We start from the raw sequence: 9325 nt of genomic DNA, 5'->3' as shown, positions 1-9325 counted from the left end.
TCAATTTTTCAGAGGCCAAAAAAAGGGATGCTGACGTATACTCTTAACAGGGGTAGAGCACCCCATTCACTTCTGCTGCCGGACGATGTCACCCCTACTGACTCTGGGACATATGCAATATTTTAAGCGGGCTGTTGCACTTTTGAAATGTTGCGCACGTCCCAAAAGGAGTCAGTAGGTGAATCATCTTGGCCATAGAATTGATTGGGTTGCGCTGCGCCCATTAACAGTATGTTGGCATCCCGTTTTCAGTGGGATGCCAACTTAAAACTAATGGTGGCCACACCACCGTATGTATTTTAATGTTCAAAGTGTTTTGTAGAAATATTATTTGCGGTGAATTACTAATAAAAATTGCTATTTTTGGCCTACAGAGAGCCTCAATAGGGGTGTAGAACACTCTGCTTTGTCCTAACATGCATAGGGAGTGTGCTGTGTTAGTGAAATACAGTTACTCAGTATGACAAGCAATTAGAGGCATTGCTATTAGAATTAGAGATGAGCGAGCTTACAGTAAATTCGATTAGTCACAAACTTCTCAGCTCGGCGGTTGCTGACTTTTCCTGCATAAATTAGTTCAGCTTTCCGGTGGGCTGGAAAAGGTGTTTTACAGTCCTAGGAAAGAGTCTCCTAGGACTGTATCCACCTTTTCCAGCCCACGGGAGCACCTGAAAGCTGAACTAATTTATGCAGGAAAAGTCATCAACTGCCGAGCCGAGAAGTTTGCGACTAATCGAATTTACTGAAGTTCGCTCATCTCTAATTAGAATCACTGCCAGAGTGTCTGGATGTGGCAGATTATTTTGTAATTTTTAATTTAATATATTTTAATTTTGATTACCCATTATGGTGAGCATCGAGCTGGCGGTCTGCCATGAGGTGAGTTGCCACCTGTTCCAGCCCCTGCATCTCAGCACACCTCCATACTGAGTGTCCACTTGAAAAGGAGCACATGCAGCTTCTGTGCCAATGGGTAAGTGGACACACAAAGGTAGAAGTGTCTGTAGTGAAAAAGCTCATACTTGTATCTTAAAATTGAACTGGCGGTCCAACCCCAGGAGAGACAACCTGTTCCAGTCCCTGCCTCTCATCACCCCCCCCTGACTGTGTGAGTGAATTTACAGTAATTCGATTCGTCAAGAACTTCACGGCTCGGCAATTGCTGACTTTATCCTGCATAAATTAGTTCAGCTTTCAGGTGCTCCGGTGGGCTGGAGACTCTCCCCAAGGACTGTATACACCTTTTCCAGCCACCCGGAGCACCTGAAAGCTGAACAACTTATGCAGGCTAAAGTAAGCAACCGCCAAGTTTGTGACAAAAGAATCACTAAGTTTTCTCATCTCTAGTGCAAATGTTTCACTTAATCAGTTATGGTTCATTGTTACTGCTCCAAGCTGTTTTATTGGATTCTTGTGATAATTCTACAGGTAATATGTTGATGACCATAGGGCCACAGTCTTGAAAAGATTACTTTTTTAAAATTTTATTTAAGATTTATATTAGATTCCCAAGTTTAATGTACCGGTGTTTACTTTGAAATAGTACTGTATTACCACAAAATCCAATCTAAACAAGGAGTCACATGGCTGCACAATGACAGAGCCAAGAGGTGGCAGCAGCATGAGGAGACCATAATCTGGCAGAATTACACAGCCTGGAATTGGTGGCAGCAAGAGGAGACCATATAGTGGTTGAATGACACAGCCTGCAGCATGAGACCATAGGGCCTCACAATCCCTGAGATTAAAAGATGAATTTTATAATTTAAATTGAAGATTTATGCTAGCTAGTGCTACCATAAAAGTGTAGGTAATGTCCCAGGCTCAGCAGCATCACAAAACCATATAGTGGCTGAACGGCCCAGCCTGGAGTTGGCGGCAGCATGAGTAGAACATTTAGTGGCTGAATGGCACAGCCTGGAGTTGGCGGCAGATGAGACCATATAGTGGCTGAAGCATGAGGAGACCATATGGGGGCAGAATGAGACAGTGGTGGGTGGCAATACCAGTACCCGGTGACGAAAATGGGGGAAAAAAGGTCTGATGTGGAATAATGTTTGTAACTGGGGAGCAATCTGTTTGGCACTATCCATATTTGTGAAGTGTTGGTGTGGCACCATGGGGAATCTACTCTGATGCATCAGGCATTGGTGGTTGGAAATCCTGGCTGATCCATGCCTGATTCCTTTTCACAAAGGTCAGTCTCTCCATATTTTTGGTGGACAGCTGAGCTCTCCTTAGGCTGATTGTGGGCTCTGCCACACTAAACACCTGCTCTGATGGCACACTACTTTCTGGGCAGGACAGCTTTTCCAGGGCAAACTCTGCTAGTTGGGGTCCACAAATCAAGTTTGGCTGCTCCCAAAAGTCCAGTGGTTCGTCAAGGAGTGTTGTTATGGTCATGTCAAGGTATGCCACCAACTGCTGGTTCAGGTCCTGCTCCAGGTCTACCTACTGCTGATGAGTTGCTTCACTATGCAGGTGAAGAAAGACTCAGGCTGCTGCTGATGGAGCTGGTACTGCTTCTGCCACCCCATCCCTCCCCAGCAGCCATGGCAGTGGAAGGTGAGCGCAGAGGGCCACCCCGAGTCAGACCTGCAAGCGGATGGACGATGGCGCCGATAGGCATCAGCCAACTGACTACATAGGATGTCTCTGTAGTAGGTCAGTTTGTCCTCCCTCTCAGTGGGTGTAAAAAAGACCCCCATAAGTCATCCTGCTGCTGAATGGTGACAATTCGGCGGTCACTATGCAAGCAAGTGAGCATGCATCGTGCCATTTGTGCAAGTGACTTGGAGGGACTCCCTGCCTCTATCTCCACTGCATACTGCCACGGTGTGTCTGGGTCCTTTGTCTCACCTTTCTTATAACCCTCTAGCTACTCTGGCTTCTCCTGCTCCTCCTGTCAGATGATTTGAAAAACTCTCGCAAAACGTAAACTGTGTGCCACTGTGCCCCTCCTCCTTCAGTTCAGCCCCCACAGCGCTCATGTGGTCAAGAGATGTAGGCACCACATCTCCATTGCCCTGACCAGCCATTGTTTCCAGCACGTGTTGTAGGAAATGAAGCAGTGGAATGACCTCTTTCATTCCGTAATCCTGGCGACTGACTAATGTGGCTTCCTCAAAGGATTGAGCAAACGTCAGGTGTCACGTATGAGCTGCCCCTATCCGCTTGGATCATCAAGAAATCGGTGATGGCTTTTTTCTGTTCGTACAGCTGGTCCAACATATGGAGGGTGGAATTCCAACGCGTGGCAACGTTGCAAATCAGACTATGTTGGGGGATACCTTTCTGACGCTGCAGTTCAAGGAGGGTGTGCTTTGCAGTGTACAAGTGGCTGAAGTGCATGCAGTTTCCTTCCCATTGATAGGATGTTTTGCAAATGGGGGAAACACTCCAGGAACCGCTTCACAACCAGATTACACACGTGTGCCATGCAGGGTGCAGAGCAGACAAGATGCTCTTCCGATTGTCAGTCACCCTGGTTCCCATTTCTAGATTTCGTGGAGTAAGCCATGCTTCGATTTCTTTATGAATGACTTTTAGCAGTTCCTCCCCTGTGTGACTCTGTTCGCCAAGGCAAACCATGTGAAGAACTGTGTGACACTGCCGTGACCTGCACACATGGTATGCTGAAGGGCCCCTGAGACTTGTCTGTGCAGTGGAGGCTGAGGAGGGGGAGTCACACACTGTCACAGGATCAACGGCCTCAGAGCGTGGAGGAGGAAGTGGTGTGACCTGTCCAAGTTGGTGTTGTGACTGTGCAGGAACCACATTCACCCAGTGAGCCGTAAGAGACATGTATTGTCTCTGACCATAGTTACAGCTCCAGACGTCGGCGCTGCCGTACACACTGACAGGCTCAAGGACTGGCCCACCTTCTGTTCCGCAAAATTGTGCAGGGCTGGTATTGCCTTCTTCGCAAAGAAATGTCGGGTTGGGACTCTCCACCTCGGCTCGACACAAACCATCAGTTCTCTGAAACGTGCAGAGTCCACCACTTGAAAAGGGAGGGACTGCAGCACCAGCAATTAGAAGCAGTTAGAAGCTCTGGATATCCGCATGCTGGACTACCCACAAGAGGGTGAGCCACCCTTGGAGCGCCGACGCGCCACAGTGGTCAAGTTCGACAAGGCTAAAGGCTTTGGTACCCTCCTGGACTGCCGACATGGGGGACCATATTGGTCAATAAAAGGGCCATTCAGCGGGACTACCTGCCCAGAAGATATCTCTCCCTGGAGCGAGGGGAGATTGTAGAGTACACCCCAGTCAAGAGTCTGCGGGGTGAATGGGCTGCAGCAGTAGCAAGGCCCAAAAATCCAACACGGATACCTTTCACACACTTTCCATCAGACGACTGGGACGCAGATCCCCACGGAATCCGGCCGATGAGGCTGCCTAACACAGCCTGTGAAGAAGAAATGTACCGAGTGCCCATCATGGATCCTAAGTATATGTCAAGATCCCATTCTACAGCATCTTTAACAGAAAATGTGCCCAGGCCTACTCCCCCTGAGGAGGTGAGGCCTAAGCAACGGGCACCAACCTATGTGCCTAGGCCTACTCCCCCTGAGGAGATGTGGCCTAACCAACAGGCACCGACTGAAGTGCCGTGGCCTACTCCACCCAAGGAGGTGAGGCCGGACCAACCGGCACCAGCTGTAGTACCAGTTGCCGCAGCTGCTGCTATTAATGTTGTGGTGAGCGTGAACCCATCTGTTGCACAGTCCTAGCTCACAAATGTCTCTTGGGACACTGCCATAAATCCCATGAGGGAATCCCAACCTCGTGCTCCTTGCTACATGTCGCAGAGCAGGAACCACGCTGATAGGCGAGGTTGGGAGTCAAGAAAATTCACTTTCTAAAGTTTTTTGCTTACCATTAACTGTGTGGTACACCAGTACCCTCTTCTGTTACAGATTTTTCCAGTTTTGTGACCACTGACCAGTTCAAGACGAAGTGCCTGGCAGGACTATGCCAAGAAGTTCACCTGTTCAGCAATGTAACCACCTTCCTAAGCTTGTGCCCGGCCCCAGGCCGAGAGACTCCTTGCCTGAGGAGATTCTAGTAAGTTTGTACCCGGCATTCGGCAACAGCCGTGTTTTATTTAAGACTCTATAACGTAGGTGGACTGTCGAGCCTTACATGACCGTTTATGTAAATGTCCTCATAGTAATATATTTTTTGTGCACAAAATGTTGCACCCAAACAGCAGGTGAATGTTGCCTGAATGTTTCAAGTGTTGTGCTGCCGTCATGTAGCCCTTATGTTCTCATAAATAAAATGTCTGGTTACATAAAATGTCGACCATGTAAATGGTATTATTGTACAGAAGTATAAAATTCCTGTACACAAACACAAAATTCCTGTACGGAAAAATAAATAAAAATAAATATATATAATAAGGTAAATATACCTCTTCCAGGTGTTATAGTGTTAACTTAAAGGTGCCCTCCCAGCTCCTCTGGGAGTATCAATAAATGCCACCCTTCACTAGCGCCTAGCAGGAAAACATACCAATCAGATACCAAGACTGACTGCATTCATAAAACTCAGTAAATATAGTACAGTACATAAACTTCATTAGAGTACATTCATAAAGTTCAGTACACATAACTTATAAAATATATCTCACAAACAAACAAAGAAAATAAGTCTTAGGGACTGTAACATGTTCTATCTCAGTACAATACAGGAATTTAGGTGCACTACTGTGGTAGATGTATACAGTGACATTGGCTATCCCTCAAAACTGATGTTAAAATTGAGACATTCGCCAGTATATCCTTTTATTAAGGACATACCAGAGCCCGCACACCAACGCCAAGGTTTCTCAAATGGCGCGGGACTTAACACTAACCTACCTGTGCGTGATAAGCAAAACAGGGGCCAGTGGGCAATTACGGCAGCATTAGGCATTCTCACTGTCACAGTGAGCGCTCCGGTCATCACCTCCGGACCGGAGCGCCCGCTGCTTTTGCCCTCCGTTCCGGGATCCCGGCGTCTCTTGGTCAGACGCACTGACCGGGAGCGCGGGTCCCACAGTGGCAGAGATGCGGCTAGCGTGGCGGCTGGTCCCCGCTCAGGCGCCGCGTCCCTGTTCTCCTTACCCGCTCCCCGCGCGGCGCTCTGCTCTCCTGTATCTCGTCATGCGCGCGCCGGTTCAGTAAATTTAAAGGACCATTGCACCGGTAATTGGTGCGCTGGTTCCTCACCTTGCACTGTGTCCTTCCTGCTGCCCCTTCCTGCCCTTGCCGGATCTTTGTGCCTTGTGCCTCTGAGAAAGCGTTCCCTACTGTCATTGTTGCCTTGCCAGTTGCCGAACCCGTTGCTACCGTATACTCGCCTGTGAACCCTTGCTGCCTGCCCTGACCTCTGCTACATCCGACTATGCTCTTGCCTGCTCCCTGTGTACCACGCTATATCAGCTGCCAGTGAGGTCGATTTGTTACTGGGGGATACGACCTGGTAGTTACCGCCGCAGCAAGTCCATCCCGCTTTGCGGCGGGCTCTGGTAAAGACCAGTAACTGCTTAGAACCGGTCCTCCAGTACAACCCGTGCCATCGCCTCTCTGGTCCAGAGGATCCACTACCTATCCTGCCGGTACGTGACAGTAAGATCCGGCCATGGATCCCGCTGATGTTCCACTGCCAAGTCTAGCGGACCTCACCTCCATGGTGGCCGAGCAAGGTCAGCAGCTGGCCCAGTTGACCGCTATGATGCAACAGCTCCTGCCTGCTCAGCAACAGCCTGCTCCTCCATCTGCACCTGCTGCATCACCACCGCCTGCAGTTGCCACTGGGTCCAGAATCCGTTTGTCCCTACCTGACAAATATGACGGAGATCCTAAACTATGCAGAGGGTTCCTGTCACAGTGCACTCTTGCCCTCGAGCTACTGTCGGACCAGTTCCTGTCTGAGCGAGCCAAGGTAGCCTTCATCCTCAGTCTACTCTCTGGGAGGGCCCTGGCCTGGCCTACACCGCTCTGGGACCACACTGATCCAGCCACCGCATCCGTCCAGAGCTTTTTTCAGGAGTTTCGTAGTGTTTTCGAGGAACCTTCCCCTGTTTCCTCTGCTGAGACTGCTTTGCTGAACTTTTCCCAAGGAAATTCTACCGTGGGTGACTATGCCATCCAGTTCCGCACCCTTGCCTCCGAGCTGAACTGGAACAATGAAGCTCTTTGTGCTACCTTTAAGAAGGGACTTAATTGTGATATTAAGGATGTCCTTGCTGCACGTGACCTGCCTACCATCCTGAGTGACCTCATCTTGCTAGCCACAAGGATCGACAAACGTTTCTCCGAAAGACAAGAGGAACTCCATCTTGAGAAGGAAAAAGCTTGTCCTAAACGCTGCCCTCGTCTGACTCCTGTGTTCCAGCGTCCACCTCTACCTGTCTCTGGGTCTTCCGCTGTGGAGGCCATGCAGGTGGACCGGTCTCGCCTGACCCCGCAAGAACGAAGTCGCCGTAGAGACGAGAATCTGTGTTTGTACTGCGCCAGTACCGAGCACTTCCTTAACCCCTTAACGACGCAGGACGTATATTTACGTCCTGCGCCGGCTCCCGCGATATGAAGCGGGATCGCGCCGCGATCCTGCATCATATCGCGTGGGTCCCGGCGCTAATCAACGGCCGGGACCCGCGGCTAATACCACACATCGCCGATCGCGGCGATGTGCGGTATTAACCCTTTAGAAGCGGCGGTCAAAGCTGACCGCCGCTTCTAAAGTGAAACTGAAAGTATCCCGGCTGCTCAGTCGGGCTGTTCGGGACCGCCGCGGTGAAATCGCGGCGTCCCGAACAGCTGATCGGACACCGGGAGGGCTCTTACCTGCCTCCTCGGTGTCCGATCGACGAATGACTGCTCCGTGCCTGAGATCCAGGCAGGAGCAGTCAAGCGTCGATAATGCTGATCACAGGCGTGTTAATACACGCCTGTGATCAGGATGAGAGATCAGTGTGTGCAGTGTTATAGGTCCGTAAGGGACCTATAACACTGCAAAAAAAAAGTAAAAAAAAAGGGTTAATAAAGGTCATTTAACCCCTTCCCTAATAAAAGTTTGAATCACCCCCCTTTTCCCATAAGAAAAATAAAACAGTGTAAAAAAAAATAAAAATAAACATATGTGGTATCGCCGCGTGCGTAAATGTCCGAACTATAAAAATATATCATTAATTAAGCCGTACGGTCAATGGCGTACGCGCATAAAAATTCCAAAGTCCAAAAAAGCGTATTTTGGTAACTTTTTATAACATTAAAAAATGAATAAAAATTGATCAAAAAGTCAGATCAAAACAAAAATCATACCAATAAAAACTTCAGATCACGGCGCAAAAAATGAGTCCTCATACCGCCCCGTACGTGGAAAAATAAAAAAGTTATAGGGGTCAGAAGATGACATTTTTAAACGTATAAATTTTCCTGCATGTAGTTATGATTTTTTCCAGAAGTGCGACAAAATCAAACCTATATAAGTAGGGTATCATTTTAACCGTATGGACCTACAGAATAATGATAAGGTGTAATTTTTACCGAAATATGCACTGCGTAGAAACGGAAGCCCCCAAAAGTTACAAAATGGCGTTTTTTTTTCGATTTTGTCGCACAATGATTTTTTTTCCGTTTCGCCGTGCATTTTTGGGTAAAATGACTAATGTCACTGCAAATTAGAATTGGCGACGCAAAAAATAAGCCATAATATGGATTTTTAGGTGGAAAATTGAAAGGGTTATGATTTTTTAAAGGTAAGGAGGAAAAAACGAAAGTGCAAAAACGGAAAAACCCTGAGTCCTTAAGGGGTTAAGGACTGTCCTCTCCATCCTCCACGTTCGGGAAATGCTCGCACCTAGTGCATGTGGGAGAGGAATTACTAGGTGTGGTTTCTTCCTCTCCACGTCTCATTATATCCGTGCAGTTGTTCCTTTCGTCCAAGTCCATCTTCCCTGCTGCTGCCTTCTTGGATTCCGGTTCAGCCGAAACTTCATCCACGCCTCCTTGGTCGACAAGTATCAAATTCCTATTACCCGTCTGCCCAAGCCGTTCCTTATTTCTACGGTCAACGGGGAGAGACTCTCTGCTACGGTACAATACCTCACCCAGCCCCTGCGGATAGACATTGGGATATTCCATACCGAGACTCTGGAGTTCCTTGTTCTTCCGAACTCCTTCTGGGTTAACCATGGTGGCAACGCCATTGTCCTGTCTTGAATTGGTCCACCGGAGAGATTCTGCGTTGGGGTTCCTCCTGCTCTGACCGGTGCTTCAAGCCTGCTCCTATCAAACGAATCCCTCCAGTGCCTCCGCCACCAGGTCTTCCC

Source organism: Hyla sarda, chromosome 4 (genome assembly GCF_029499605.1).
Source record: "Hyla sarda isolate aHylSar1 chromosome 4, aHylSar1.hap1, whole genome shotgun sequence".
Lineage (NCBI taxonomy): Eukaryota > Metazoa > Chordata > Amphibia > Anura > Hylidae > Hyla > Hyla sarda.
Note: the sequence above shows the minus strand (reverse complement) of the source record.